The 17,137-nt window shown below is 38.3% G+C and overlaps 1 pseudogene; it reads left to right on the top strand.

Moving 5' to 3' along the window:
* The window catches only part of LOC107581745 (glutamate receptor ionotropic, kainate 2-like), a 250,680-nt pseudogene that overhangs the window by 162,138 nt on the left and 71,405 nt on the right, over window positions 1–17,137 (top strand).

Genomic DNA, 17,137 nt, shown 5'->3' with positions numbered 1-17,137 from the left:
CAGCACGGATCAGCTCTAGGCATGACGAAGCGGATATCGTCCTCTTTTGGAAGGCCAAACAAAATAGTTTCGCTTTCACAACGAAACACACAGCGCCTTCACGGCATGGCGGCGGCGGTAACAACAATACTACAGCGATAATAAAAGTTACTCCTTCTTTCTTTGCGTGAACATTTGGGCGGCGTTATGCAAATCTTCCCACATAGTGACATAGACATGTGGGGGCGTGTTAGAACGAGCTGTTTTAGGTAGGCGTGGTTGACTCTTAACTTTTATAAAGAATATCTCTTTGGATTTGAGACTTGAGGATATTTGAGGACTTGAGACTTTTGAGGTTATTTAGTCTTTGCAACTTTACAGATCTTCTTTATGCACCAAGAGCTTGTAACACGCCAAAGAGAAAGGGAAAATTGAAATCGCATCATATGACCCCTTTCATGTCAGTGTCACGTCGGGTTGAAGGAATAACAAGAAGATGAAGATAATATTTTAATATATATATTTAAAGTACTCAAAGCAGGCAAACAGAACACAACCTCTAACATAGACGTGACCGGACCACTGGGAACTGAACAGACTGCAACTTAAGTACAAAGCAAATGAAGGTAATAATGGTAAACACCTGTGGAGATCAAATTAATCACCTTGACAATTGAATAGTGAGGGAAAATCAAACAAAGTAGCACAGGAACTAAAGAATACAAACTAAAAGTCCATGAAACTGAAACTAACTGAACATATACGTGACAGTCAGCAAGAGGGCAATGGATTTTCTTCATTGGCTTTGAAAAGCCTAATTTACTTACTAAGTCTGAGACAAGTTAACATTTAAAACTCTGAATATGATATGAGTTATGACATTGGTGATGAATTAAATTTTTTTCCTATGCTCTAAATATCATGTCAGTATCCTCTAATGCCATCGGCCTCATTATTTCATGTAATATTTATTTGAATGATTTTAGTTTTAGTTAATGATAATAACCCTGCATGAACCTTCCAAAACTATTTATCTTAGACTTAGTGTAGCATGAGCGTTATCATTCACTTTCAGTGGCCGATCAGAATGCATTAAATGCTACAAATGCTAGTTGCCCGAGTCAGGTGGCCAATGATCAAAGCTGTCATAAATGAAAGGAGAGAAAGTGTGAGAGGAGACTGCTGGGAGGGGTGAATGCTGAGCGGTGAATGTCAGGCCTTACATGAAAGTTTAATGCCCTCAGGTTTGCCTCTGAAGCCATCATTGTGCTGCTGCAGAAAGGGAATTGTTATTAATAGGTTGCGAGCAAACATGCAGCAGGTTTGCTCTCAGATTTAAAAAAAAAACTGACTGTTCACCTGTGACTGTATAAGGGCATTGTCCCTAACCTAATGTGTGTGTCATATTTTGTCTTTGTTTTTTTAAATGTAATCAATAAATACAATTAGAATAATAAAACACTAACAATCAAATGGAATCAGTATCAACAGATCTTTCCATCTTTGCAAAGACAGAAGCTGTACCTGAAGTGGCATTTAGGTATATTTACACAAACTGTTTAATGCAGCTCAGAGGTGGTATAAATGCATTTATGCCACAATTCACACAGTATTTTTCACTGTGTGAGAATGTTCAATACATGATGTGTGCCGTGAGAGAGCCATGGTTTGTCGGATGTAGCAACAGTAACTAAGGTGGGCGGGTCTTTCCGAAGGGTCAATTTCAATTGCATAATCAATGTTATGAGATAAAAAAATTTCAGTTTAGAAGTATAAAATAATAAAATGTGTGTGTGTTTGTGTAAATATAACTAAAATGCCATTAGGTGGCAGCAAGTCACACTCAGTCAGTCAATGAGTCATTGAATTATTCATTTGACTAATTGGTTTAAAAAAGGCTGATTCATTCAGGAATGAAGCAAATGAGTAATAGGTAATTGAATAATTCACTCAATCGATTCATTCAAAAAAGGCAATTTATTTAGTAATAACACCACCGATTATTTAGTAGCCACTGCTGTGGCTTTGTTTGGATCTATTTTCATTTCAAAACAGACAATATTGTGTCAAAAGATATGCAACTGCAGATTAACTTATTTTACACTTAGATTTGCTTACTAAAGTGAAAACTTTGGCCTTGTAAACACAACTTATTTCCAGGCAGACTGGTGCACTCAGACTGCCAGAAACTACATAGAAATCAGCCAATCTTATCAGAACTGCCGATTTTCAGATAGCGGTTGGCAGTTTTGTGTGCAGTCTGCATCAGGTGGCCAGTGAACGTACTGTAGGCTTCTGAGGAATAGTTTACTTGCACATCACACATCACAATACAGTTTAATTTTTTCGTATTTCTTATCTTCCGGGATGTTTTGTTCTCCAGGTCTGTGATTAATAGCTGAGTGTTTTCAGCATCACAATTTCAACCAGCAGTCTGGGGTGGTTGAGTTCAGGAAACAGCAGCCCAATGTGGTGTGTAGCTTTCCAACCGGATTCAATTGCATTCCGTTTTTAATTAGATGGCGAGTAATGGAAGGTGACTTAGCCTTTAGGGGCTGTTTCTCTCTCATCTGCTGAATAGATTACTGGTTTAATTAGAGTTTTTATTCTCTCAATTGCTCTTTTATGAATTTAGATGCAATATTTGCTGTTCCTGAGGAGGCTGTGGTATAAATTGTCTGGTGGCAGTTTGGATGCTTCTTAGACAGAAATGTAACACAATTACAGTTCCATTACATTTGCATTTATGCATTTAGCAGACACTTTCATAAAAAGAGCCAGCAATATTCATAGTGTACAGTGCTATGTTTATTAGAATGCAAGATTAGGATTAAACTCTGCCCTTATCTCAGGTTTTCTTGTCTAGTCGTGTGTATCAAAATCTGTTTGTATATAAATTATAGAGTTTAATGATAACAAACTGAACGGAACGCAATGCATCATTGCATTTAGGTCCTGTTTACACTTGGTATTAAGATGCGTTTTGGTCGGATCTCAAGTAGACAAGGGAAACACATTCCCGTTTACACCTGCTGTTTTAGTCTGTCTCTTTTGTCTTTCTGGGAGGGTCAATGGGCAGACATATGTGTTCTTTTTCTGATCTTTCAATCTAATATTTCGAAATAAGCTTGGACAATTTACTTATGAACGTGAAAGGAGAAAAGTAATATCTAAGAATCAGGTCAGTATGCAGAGAGGTGGTGGTCATCAGTGGCTTTTCCAAAGCATTCAACCTCTGGAAGTGGTCGAAAGTGGACAAGCTCAAAACGTCTCGGACCGTGTTTACACCTGTATTTATTGTTGTCCACTTGTAATTGGATCAACAAAAACACATCTTAATAGCAGGTGTATACAGGGACTTGCAGGCCAAGATGTAAAATGGTAGTGAATTTGTAACACAAATAATTTAGTAAAAATGTCAAGATTGAGTCAGGGCATTTCAAGAGATATAATTCTTTTAGAATCAGTTTTTTTTTAAAGCTGATTTACATTATTGTTTTTGTATCGTTTCCCAAAATATATGCACTAATGCACCAATACTAAATTTCTCAGCCAATACGGATAGCTGATTATTGATATCAGCGATATCAGTATCTGCCAATAAAATATACAAATAAATAAATAAATAAACCCTCTCCCAACCAATGTTGTAAACTATACATGTAGCCCTCTCATTTAGCACATAATATTAGAGGTTAAAATTAACAACAAAACTATTAAATTCAATGCTATTTATTTTCAGATATAATAATCACACTCAAAAGAAAACACAAAACTCAATTACACGTAAGATGGTTTTAATAAAAATGTGTCTTTATGCCAGATTCATTTAAACATACATTTATAATTAAAAATAAATAAGCTTCCCCCATTTTTTTATTTTTTTTTTGGGTGAACACTGGATAACTTTCCTGAGGAAAATTAAGTGACATATTGATCACAAGCTGTTTTTGACATATTTTTTTTGGCTGAAATGCTGACAGAGCAATTACATGAGACAATATACATTTCAGGAAATTGCACTGTATCTTTCAACATACCCCCTGATGTTCATTCATGTTTATTTCATGCTATAATTTGTATAAAGGTGTAAGAGACTCACACTGCCACTTGAACTGAAGCAGCTACAGTCATCTCTCACACCACATTTAAGAGTGTCAAAATGCCATTTATTGTTAGAAATTTGTGATAAAGTGTACATGATTTAAAAGCTAAGACTTTGTTCCTTATCAGACATAATAAAGCACAAAGCTCTTTGCAATTATTGGACGAGCCACACTACAAATAATGTTAGGTGTAGGGAAAAGAGTTGACCTGGCAACCCTAACTGCTTTAACTTGGACGACCCTAAATTAATAAAGAAACTTTTTCTTCTTGTAAGTAGCTGTCTGACACATTTGTCCACCCCCCGTTTGACTGAAAGGATGTAAGCGGTCCTGATCATTGGCTGTTTTTAAACAGTCGGCTGATGGCCGATAGTGCAGATAATTGCTTTTATCGGCTGATACCGATTATTCGCCATTGCATCGGTGCATCCCTAATACAGATGTTACAAACAAGAGTAAGTTGTTGAGGGCCATTTGATAAGGGAAGGCCCCAGTAAGGTTTTAAATGACACAGGATACTCATTAGGCCTGTGGCAGTGGAGTCTCACCCTTAAAAAGTGTATATTTATGCAGCGGCCCATAATGTTTGTAATGTTCCACTATTATCACATCAAAAAATGTTGCGTATGCAAAACATCTTAATGGTTTTCAAAAGGGCTTTGTTTCCTTAGACAAATATTATCTTATTTTTGTCTTTCTGATTGTAGGCTGCAATATGATCCCTACATCTTGACAGGTTTTGTGAGAGATTTAACTGAAATGTATTCGATATGAAATAGATCTCATGAAGAAGTTGCTTTTTGATGACAACAAACATTTGAAGTGTTTTATGAGTGCTGTTGAAGTTAGTGCTGCAAAGTGCAGACATCTTCAAATTCGTATTGTTGATCAAGGGCGGTTTGTAATGCAGAAATAGCAGGTTTTCAGGAACATTAATCAAAGATATCTAGCACTTGAGAAAATGTAATGCATCTCCTGCTATTTTTCCATGAAATGTTTCACAAGTACTTCAAAGCATTCCAAAGCATTTCAGATATTAAGATGCATCTTTTTCAGAGTTGTGGGTAGCTGTCCTACCCATCAGCCACTGCAGCATTCTGACCTTGAATGATCTGCTTTCTCTTTAGCGTAAACATGCGTATATACATACAGAGACAAGTTTTAAAGTATACACTCTCTCACTCCCCGTCTTTCATCACAAAAATACATTTTGGTTGAAGAATAGAGAACAAGTACTAGAAAAAGACAATGCTAAGAAATGCATTTTAAAATTGACCAAACATAATTGTAAAATCATCTAACTAATTAAAAACCCATTTGCAAGCAAAATGCCTCTCTTTTGAACGATATGTTGGCTGTGCAGGCTGGTGGATCTTGCAGATGTTTGAGTTCAGCACTCTAAATGAAACCTAGCTGAATGTAAAACCATTCACAAACAAAAGCCAAATGGAAAAGAAAGCTACAGCGCTCGCTGAGTATTCAAGTGCTACGTGTGATTAAAAAGCTCAGACAGTTATGAAATATTATCACTCTCTGTGAGCAACTTCAGCACTGTTTCCATGGAAATACACACATGCACAAACAACGCTCAAGCACAAAGAGTTATTTGACACAGCTTTCGGCCAATGAAAATCTGATCTGAATACTAGAAGCCTGAAGGAGCTTGTGGTCAGTGTTCATAAACTAAAGGTGGCTCTGACTGAGCTGGAAGCAACACAGGTTCCGTGTCTGCCAGTTCGCTAACATCTCAGAGCTCTTACGTAAAAGCTCTTGTTTGCCCTGTTTTGATTTAGAGGTATGGCCAAAACCTCATGCACCAAGAGCAATTTAGAAAAAGCAGAATTCATGACCAGACTCAGATGAAATATGAAACTAGATTTTTACATTTCACAAAATAAATTGTGACTGCTGTATTCCTATAAAGAGACTCGCCAATGTGATGTCATGGTGATTGCCAAGGCATTATTATGCGGTTGCTAAGGGCTTTCACCGTGTTGCTAGGATGGGTGTTCCACATTTATATGCAGTCACTAAGGTGTTCTAGGTGGTTACTAAGTGGTGTGGTGGGAGGAGCAAACGACAGACACAGTGGGTGTGGCGTCAGACCTCGGCGAGGCTTTTATTTAAAGGGGTCATATGATGCGATTTCAAGTTTTCCTTTCTCTTTGGAGTGTTACAAGCTATTTGTGAATAGATAAGATCCCTAAAGTTGCAAAGACTAAAGTCTCAAACCCAAAGAGATATTCTTTATAAAAGTTAAGACTGGTCCACGCCCTCCTGAAACGCCTCGTTTAAACCCCCTTGCATAACACCACCCAAATGTTCACGCAAAGAAAGAAGACGTAAATTTATTGTTGCTGCCGCCACCACCACCATTTTGTGAAGATGCTGTGTGTTTCGTGGCAAAAGTGAAAATAGTTTGTTTGGTCTTCCAAAAGAGACATGACTAGAAATCAGTGGTTAAGTTGTATTTACAACACTGTTCCAGAACAGTTCAACCCAAATATCCAGATGTGTGCAGCACATTTTATGGCAGACTGTTTCCTGATCCTGGGAGAGTAGACTACAATGCCGGCTGTTCTGACTCTCAGTCTGTAAGTACGTTTTCATATTTAAAGAATTTGCCACTGACGATTCAAACTCGAGTTTTGAGCAGTGTAGAGTAACACTTGTTGTTTGTCATTTCTCTGATCACAAATGCAGACATGGTTTTATGTTTACGCGGCACGATGCAACGCAACGCGTAACAAGACAGTATAAGTCATTATAATCCATAATTATGTCCCCACTGGATGCAACAAATGCCTCGTTTATAATGGGTTTTAATGTTTTTGTCTCGTCGCTCCGGGACACGGCATCACAGTATGGTGAGGGGCGTAACATTTCCGTCACACGCTTAAGGTATTCGGCCAATCACAACGCACTGGATAGCTGGCCAATCAGAGCACACCTAACTTTTCAGACCGATGAGCTTTGTAAAAATCGACGCGTTTCAGAAAGGCGGAGCATAGAGGAGAAACAATAATGTACAGTATGTGGAAAATAATGTGTTTTTTTAACCTTAAACGGCATAAACACATTTCTTTACACCAAATACACAAAATCATGTTCTTTTTAGCAACATCATATGACCCCTTTAACAGAAAATCAAACATAAAATGTCCAAAAAGGGAATAAACTGTTCTGAGGGGAAATAGTGTCCAAAATAAACAGGGGATCTGCTGTCCTCATTGTGCCAAGGAAGTCGTGAAGGGAAGGGCAGTATTCAGGAAGGAAGGGTCCAGGCAAGGGGTGTTGCCCGGTGGCCGCAAGCACTCCCCACTTTGGTCCGAGGCGCGAGGGGGCGGCGGCTTCTTCTAGGGGCTTCGTCCTGCTTGGCCCAAGGCACTTCGCAGGGATAAACGGCCCGGCATCCTGGCCTGTCAGCCAGTAAAGGGTGCGGTTCTCGTCCAGACCGCAGGTCCGGCAGCAGCAGTGATGAGGCTCCATTCACCTGGCTGTTTCTGCGCCCCTCCTCTCACTCACCCACTCCTGTCAGGAGCTTTTTGAAGGGTGGCGATTAAGGGACAGGGTGATGATGATAATTAGGGGGAGGCAGTCGATCCGTCACAGTGGTTACTTAAATGGTCCATTTCAAAAGATCCCAACCCAAGTCTCTATGATATTCTAATCTTTAGATATGGATTAATTCTCTCAATTTTTTCAGCAGATTTATCAGCTGATAAATATATGTATGCTGCATGATTCACTCTCAGAAAAAAGGTACACAAGCTGTCACTGGGGCGTTACCTTTTTAAAAGGTATACCTTTGTTCCTAAAGGGTGCATATTGGTATCTTAAATGTACATATTAGTACCTAAACTGTATTGGTACCTAAAGTGTAGACAATGAAAAGGTACTGCTCCAGTGACAGCTTTTGTAAATTTTTTATTTTGTATTATTATTTTATTTTTTCTGAGAGTGTTTGAGGTACCATTCATGTCTCTAGCACACGTGTGTGAGTTAAATGTAAACTTAATGTTACGGGTTTGTTCACTGACAAATTCTGAGTATGAGAAATGATGCTTGCTTTATTATACGCCACTAATTATTTTCTAATAGCACTTTAAATACAACAATAATGAAAGCAACAATGACAACAGATTGATGGACCTTTATCAGCTGAAAATAAAACAGTGCATTCCTATAAACCTCACAGCAATAACTAAATTTAATCTGATGGCAATGCAAGGGTTTGTGCATGTCATCCTGTTGGTCAAGTCTTTTTAAAAACACTCACCAACCAAAGGGATGTAAGCCACTTGGGTCATGTGTCTGGATCTGTCATTTCAGTTAGATGTGAATGACAGCGGTTGATATTAAATGAAGTGCAATTTCTTACAAAACAGAAAAAGGGTTGTTTACAGTTGTTTTCATTGAGATTATATTATCAGCATAGTTCAAGTAAAACGTGTACCTGAATAATGTAAATAATGTCCAGTCAAACCAAATGCCTTAAAATGCGGTCACATTTAATATTTTGCAGGCAAAATCATTTCAGTAGGAATCCATGCACACTGTGGAGAATCAGAAGGCAACCAGTTTTAAAAATAATGGTTATCAATGAAAGATTATTGGTGTATGTTAACAAGATAATACTATTTCAGTCTTTCTTCAGAATTACTTGCCGTTTCTTTATAATGGCTTGTATAAATTTACTAGCATATTCTGAGTGAAAATTGTTTCAACATACAGCTTTTTTTTGTATGCTCAATTTATGGTAAAAGTTGTTGTAGCAACCTAATAATTCAAGTTGGCCTGTGCTTTCATCAGACATAATATATCATGTTCTATAGAATACTTATATTTTTCTAAGATCAATAAGCTTGCACTTTAATTAAGCTGAACATTAACATTGAATTATAGTGATGAAGAGCTCACATACTTTGTCAAATGTTTGTATCGGTTTGTTGAACCAAACATATATATGATATTTTTTTATCTTTAAAAAGTTACTTCAGTGCACCATAAAAAGATGTGAGTTTGAAGAAGGGCACATATAATTATATTGATATTCACTTATCATATTTAAATATCATATTTTATTAAATTCAATTTTTCAGAAAGTCATAAAGGGAAAAATATTATAATATAATAATCTCACACAGATATCGTGCGGATTCTAAGTTAACTCGAAATTGCTTTGATGTCACTAAAATGTGAAAGAAAGAAAACACAAAATTCTTTATTTCTAAAAACTAGATATTTCAGAAAAGGTTCACTGCACTAAAACAGGCAATATCTGTATTATCAAATGGTTTTTATATTTTATATAGAATGAATGTGAGTAATACCTTTATTGTTAAATGGGTTATTTGCATTAAAGCTGAATGACCAACATGCTTTCTGAAATTTGTTTTGCTTGTTGTGGACATAAGGTGGCTTATCTGACAATGTTTTCAAATGTCAGAGAATTTAAAGGGAAAAAAGGCAAAAATAGTTTACACCTAGTGCATTGATGCATGAGAAGAACTGTTGTTTCTATGCCGGGCTCCTGCTGTGAACAGGCTGCCTCTCATTGGTTCATTAGGACTGTGAATATGCGGGCGGTAAAGCAGCGTGGGGGCGGGAAAGCGCTTATCTCTCTCTGCTGCAGCTCCCCTGGCACAACAAATTTTCCTGAATAGTCTCACTGGTATAGAAGGATCAGTTCACACCAGCTTCCTGCAGTCTAAACCAGATATGTGCATTCTTATTGCCAAGATCTGCTGTCTCATATTGCTGATTTGTTGCTCATGCATCATTATAGTTAACACCATGTTAAAGAAATACAAAGATATGAAAATGGTTATCATTTATTCACCCTCACGTTGTTCCAAATCTGAATGCTTTTCTTTATTGTGAAACGCAAATTATATTTTGAAGCATGTCAGTGACCCAACATTGGGCCCCATTGACATTCACTGTATTGTCAAAAAAACACATTTTCAAATATTATTTATGCAAATGTATTATATTATATTATATTATATTATTATATTTTCAGCCATAAATTGAGCTGCATGACACAGTTTTTCACTCACTGTGGCTGCACATCTCTGTAGGTGTGCAAGCCCTATCAGGCATATATCAGACATATTTCTGACAATCAGAGCACATGTCTTCTCTCTCCACAGGAAGAGCCTTACGTGATGTTCAAGAAGTCAGATAAGCCGCTATACGGTAACGATCGCTTCGAGGGCTACTGCATCGACCTGCTGCGAGAGCTGGCTGCCATCCTGGGCTTCACCTATGAAATACGACTGGTGGAGGATGGCAAGTATGGAGCGCAGGAAGAGAGCATGGGCCAGTGGAACGGCATGATCCGAGAACTGATGGACCATGTGAGTCAGACTCCACAATCCAATACTGTTTTCATTGCACTCAGCTTGGCTCTTTTCCACTCATCATTCCATACAACCCTGCAAGGTTCAGCAAAATTGCTTCCCTTTTAAATCATCAATGTGAATATGCATTGACTTGGTCACCACCTGTCCCCCAAAGATGTTGAATTGGAATTTAAGTTTGAAAAACTGGAAGAGGAATTTATTGAATAGCAATACAAAGAAATCCAACATAATCCCACAAAAGCTTTGTGACAAATAATAATCATTCATTTTGACTAATTATGTATTCCCTGATATGTTTCTCTAAACTGACTAGACTGATTTCTTTCTCAGTAAATATCAAAACAATTAAAGCAAACTTGATTTCTTTCATACAGCAACACAAAATGTGCATCAAATTTAGTGCAACATTAGTGTCTTCTAACATATTTAACACAATTATATGCTCAACACTAATATTCTGAAATATAAAAATAAAAATGTTCTATATTTGAATATATTTTATGTAATTCATTCATTTTAATGTCACATGATCCTTCAGAAATCATTCTAATATGCTGATTTTCTGCTCAATAATAATAATAATACAAATTACAGTGGAGATCAAAATTTGAGAACAATATATAAATACATGATTTTTTTCTGAAATGTTTTTAATCTTCATCGCTCAAAATTTGAAGGGATCCTTCAGATATGCCACTGAACCACTAACATGTTTGACAAAATAACGAAGGCATTTCAACAAAAACCTTCATTTTGTGGAAAACACAGCTATCAAAATTAGACAACAGTAACCACTGTAGAAAGAAGATTACAACTACAATGTTGGAGGTTTACAGCTTTGAAAAATTAGTAGGACGTGTAGAGGCCCCTGCTTTGAATGACTTCAGCACATCCGCGGCTGCAGGACATCACTAGTTACTCACACTGCACTGGTGTGATCTTGGTCCACTATTTTTCCAGTCTCTTCCATAGTTCGGTGACTGTAGTGGGTTTCTTAGCCATATCTTTGTCGCCAGGGATTTTCCAGAGATTTTCAATCAGGTTTAGATCAGGGGCCAGATTCAAGAAAAATCTTTAGAAGAAATGTCTACTTAACAGCTGTTTTCCTCTTATTTCCTAACTTAAGAAAACAGTTAGTAATAATTTAAATTTCCAAACATTCTTCTTAAGCATATTCTTATCTTTTTTCTTAAGATTGTTCTTTCAAATTCTTGAAAATAATCTTCTTAAAAATCATCGCAAATAACTTGGGATTAAGTTAAATTAGGATAGCCTCAGACTTGTCTGAAATCCCAAATGGTAAGAATGATTTAGTGAATTTATTGGGTTATTTCAAATTAATTGTTATATTTAAGCATTACAACAACACTTACACATATAATACATAGTAGGACTATTAATAGGGATGTGCAAAAGTTTTCTGAAGTGACACCGATGACTGATAATGTAAACAACGGTCAGTCATGATTATGTGACGTGACTCTTTGCTGAATTCAAAATTCAGTAATACTCTGCAAAAATAAGTCAGATAGGGAGCTCGTTTTTAATTTTAGCCTATTAATACAACATAATTCAGTGCCTAAGAATGCAGCCATACACAAGACATTTTTACTGTAGCAGTAATCTGCAGGCAATGCATAAAGAAAATACTTTATTTATTTATTTTTTTTGTTTTTTTTTGTTTTGTTTAACAGTGAGTCTTCATCTAGAAACACAGTTTATTAAATCAGATAAAGACTGTCATTTTCTTTAAAAAAAATGCTCTTAAGAACATATTTGAAAACATCTTACGGATTTTTCAAGAATTGTACTTAGGAACATTCTGACAAACTTCTTGGAATGTATCTTAAGAGATGTCTTTACTTATTTCTTAAGAAGGTTTTTGTGAATCTGGCTCCAGGACTCTGGGCTGGCCACTTTATTATTTCAGTGTTCAAGGAACTGCTTTACCCATTTTGCAGTGCGACGGGAGCATTATCTTTGCCATCGGACCCAGATACATACATTGTTCATCACTGAACTGTTGAGCAATTCCAGCTGCAGTGTTGAACCGAGTGTCGCCTCATTATCCTGTCTTCTCATGCATTTGTCTTACGTGAACGACCAGCCTTTTTGGGGCACTTGAATGAATTAGCATCATTGTAAAGCTGCAATATTCTAGAAATCACAGATTTGGAATGACCAATTTCTCTTATGGTGTGTAATTATTTGCGCGAGTAGATTACATAGAAAAGTCAACGCAAAGACGCGAATAGAGGCGAATTTGCTCCGGGCGACGCGAATGACGTGAAATGCTCGATGCGTTTGCCGCGAATGCACGACATTCGCCTCGATCGCGTCTTCTGCGTAAGTTCAAAAATGTCAACTCAAGTGGAAAATTCACATGATGCGTCTCGCGCAAGGCAATCGCATCTCGCGCAAGCCAATCATCGAAGAGTTTCTTGATATGTCCAGTTGAATCAGACAATAGAAGAGAGTATTATTGCAGCTGTCTGTTATTATATAGGTCTGGAGCATAGAAAACAATTAAAATCAGTTGTAGTGGTAGTTGTATTTTATTAGCATGGCTACAGAGATGCTGCTATCAATAATACAAATAATAGTAATATCTGTGTATACAGTTGTAAAATGTAACACACACATTAATACAAGATCCTAACGTTATTCATCCTCCTCTGGATGGTGCTGTGAACCCAGACACGTCGGCGTTTGGCTTTTCATTGTATTTGGGACTTTTTGACAACAGGTACAAAACAGCGATTGTAGTTATCTCAACCATGGTTGATCGCACTGTTTTTATTCGCGTGAGTGACACGAAAAACATCCAGCAAGTAATCTAGAGCGAGTGACGTGATGCGCATATTCGCTTTGCGTCTGGTGTGAACACACCATTACAGTGGCTGAAAGTGTCTTCCCTTTGGCCTTCATCTGGACAACCTCCTGTCGCAGGGGTTCAGTCACCTTAGAGCGACCCGTCATCTTACAATCTCAGTGAAAATTAGAGGAATGCTGCCAGTTAAATAGGGTTTGTTATATAATTAAGGAAATTAGCACCTGGTGCCAGATTAACACCAATAGCTTGGAAGTATCTGTAAGTGTTCTCTAATTTTGATCTGCATTCTTGTTTAAATATTTAATTTAAGAGTAATGTTGTGCTGCAGAATACAATTAATTTATGAAATATGCTTAAAAAACTGCCCTTCTACTCCTGTTAGCATAACTTCAAATCGGACTGAGCTTGAAATTTAGGAAATTGTAGGTTGTTCTCTAATTTTGATCTCTATTGTAATTATCAATGTTGAAATCAGTTGTGCCATGTAATATTTTTGTGGAAACTGATAGCACTTGAAGCACAGCATTTATTTAAAATATTTTGTAACGTTATAAAACTTCCATGTCACTTTTGATCAGTTGAATGTATCCTTGCTGAATAAAAGTAATATATTTTTAATAAATAAATATAAAAATAAAAATAAAAAATCTTACCCCAAACTTTTGTATACATTTCTATAATTGGCTTTTCACAGTCATCTAATGTTTCTGAATAGATCCTATATTTTGTGTGTATGATAATATGTTTATCATATTAATTCATACTGAAAAATAAAATTAAATTGTATTACTTAAAAAAAAAAAAAATACACAGCGGTTATATACATTTCTTTGAATTATCTATAAGCTAAAATTTGAATTTTGCCTCCTGTTTGCTGCCTCGATTCAAATTTAATTAGATTATTAGGAAATTGTAGTGTAATGTATAAGGCATTCCTAATTCAATTCAGGATGGTGCATGATCCTGACATATTTCCACCCTGCTGCAGAAGGGACTTGTCAAGATTATACAATGAAAGTAGATGCTTTCAGAGTAGAGAGGAAACATATGAAAATAAGATTAACAGTGTGTGTGCGCACAGCAGATGGTATGAAATGCATTAAAATAAAACTCAAGCACATACTGCCGAGAGGACACAAAGTGAAATATCTGGCATTCGTTTTTCCCCCATAGAGCTTATTAAGCACACACACTTTCACAAACACACACACACACACACACACACACTTGGGAGCAAGCACTGCCCTTCGACACGCTCATTAGACTCCACAAAGACTAAGATAGGAATAAACACATTGCTGAGAAAAGTGCTGCACACCTCATACTCAACAACAGTATCCATTGCTCCAACCAATACATCAGACATATCTCTTAGTCACTGCTCCTCAATTGGTCATGGTCAGATTGTCTGGTGTGAAAGTGGAGGGTGTGTGTGTGATGTCGTAACATTCCCCAGCAACCCCCCCCCACACAAGACGAGAGCAGGACAGACTGTAATTGGCCTTGACAAGCTTTCAGAGCAGTCTGGAGTTTGCAGTTTGCCAGTACATTGATGTGCTAGAGATAAAAATATCTTGTCAAAGGACTTTAGAAGAAAAAAAGGAAGGTAGCGAGACAACATCTGCTCACTTCTGGCATTAATTTGCCCCCTCTGGGAATAATTATAGACAATCCAATAATTCTAGACGGAAGCCTTTATTTTGACTGAAATTATACCAATTCTAACAGTAAAAGTAGTGAAATTGAACTAAATGTCAGTTTTAAGGGCACAGCCGTCTTAGCCGGTGTCAGCGTTTCAACAGCAGACCCTCCATCAGTTCTGGAGGAGGAATAACGGCCTTACTGTGTCAGAATGGATTTTACCGGGTATAATCTCAGATTCACAATCATACTGTAGTCAAACTATGAATCCTCAGCACTTGGCTTGAAAATGTGTAATTCAGATGTTAAGACATATGCCTTTAAAATAAGTTTGAGGGCTCAAAACTATTATGCAGGATTTAAAAGATTGTATGGTGTAGACCAGGATTCCTCAGCCCTGTAGATACTTTGTCATTTGATTGCTTTCTGTTTAATTTTGAGTTTTAGAGACACAAATCAGAAAGATAAAGTTATTCATAATAGGAATGAATGATAAGTCTGGGATCCGTGTAAAAACAAATTCACTGCTGAGTTTAAAGCAACATTCTCAAGTTTACATTTGAAATTGTTCATTTGAAAAAGCTTCATGGTTTCCATAAAAAATAAAAAATAATAAAATTAAACAGCAAACCTGTTTTTTTTTCTTTGTTATTTTTTACAACATTATTACAATAATAATAATAATAAGCACCAAGTCAGCATATTACAATTATTTCTGAAGGATCACATGACACTAAAGACTGGAGTAATGGCCCATTTACATCAATATCAATATCTATAAAGATAACATCTCTAGGTTACGTATGTAACCATGGTTCCCAGAGGGAACGAGATGCTGCGTCGAGTCGCTTTGGGAACGCCCCTGCGTAACCGCGTTCTGAAGCACGTGTCAAATCAGTCCAATGGAGCAGTGAGACGTCACCAGTGGGGTGACACAAGCACCAGAAAGCATAAAAGCGCATCCAGCAGAGCGCAAACCAGCTTCGATGAAGTAGCGCCTGCAGGGAGTATGGCAAAGAGACACAGCGTCTCATTCCCTCGGGGAACCATGGTTACATACGTAACCTAGAGAGGTTCCCCTTCAGGAACTCGAGCTGCGTCGAGTCGCTTTGGGAACGAGAATACCCACTGCGCCATACTACCAAGTCCCTGCCTGTGTGTGTATCTTGCAAGCACATCACGAAGAGAGAACTTGGGAACCTGGGGTAGATGCCAGGTCTAGGTTGTAAAAACAGACAAAAGTGTGCAGAGAGGACCAGCCCGCGGCAGCACAAATGTCCTGCAAGGCCACACCCAAGTTGAAAGCCTTGGAGGCTGCCATACTCCTGGTCGAGTGCGCTCTGACCCCCATAGGTGACGGGAGGCCAGAGGACTCGTAGGCTAGTGAGATGGCCTCAACCACCCACCTACTCATAGTCTGCTTGGTCGCCGGAAATCCCTTCTTTGGCGGACCAAAAACAAACAAAAAGCTGATCTGCCTTACGCCACGGGGCAGCTCTGTGTGCGCAAGCGTCCAGTGCTCTACCTGGACAGAGCAGATTAAGCCTTTCTTGCCTACTTCCTGGTACGGAGGAGGACAGAATGCCTGAAGTACTATGGGCCCTGGTGAAGAAGTGGGCACCTTAGGAACATACCCGGCCCTCGGGTAAAGGAATCCCCTGACCATGCCTGGAGCAAATTCCAGGCACGATCAGAAGACGGAGATCTAAGATCAGACGCAACCCCCCCATCCTTCTTCAGAACGATTAAGTAATGGCTGTAGAACTCGGATGCTCTCTCGAGAGGAGGAACACGTTCTATGGCCTTGGCAGGGGTATCAATGAACCTCCATGAGGGCACTGAGGGAACGACTGACCTGACTGCTGTAGCACCCTCACACCCCATAATCATGAATCACACCTCATACGCGAGGAACTATGGTGGCTCTAGCAGGTGAGGACCGAGAAAAGGACGAGCCCGTCTCGGATCCCTCCGCTAAATCCACCTGCGATCCCCACGACAACAGTCTGCGCTGTGCCTCGGCAACAGCGGAACCGCTGCCAGCCAGCCAAACACAGCCAGGCGAGAGCGGAGCATACGCAGCGAGAGAGTAACTCGCAATGATGACAATCAGCTGCTCGAAAGCTGACCGTGCATGCTCCGCTCCTAAACAAACGACACACAAATCGTGTGTATCCCCCGCCGCCAGATATCGTGGGCAGGGAGAAACA

This window comes from Sinocyclocheilus grahami, unplaced genomic scaffold (assembly GCF_001515645.1).
Source record: "Sinocyclocheilus grahami isolate Dianchi unplaced genomic scaffold, SAMN03320097.WGS_v1.1 scaffold37.1, whole genome shotgun sequence".
Taxonomy (NCBI): Eukaryota; Metazoa; Chordata; class Actinopteri; order Cypriniformes; family Cyprinidae; genus Sinocyclocheilus; species Sinocyclocheilus grahami.
Note: the sequence above shows the minus strand (reverse complement) of the source record. Positions and strands in the feature narration are given on the sequence as shown.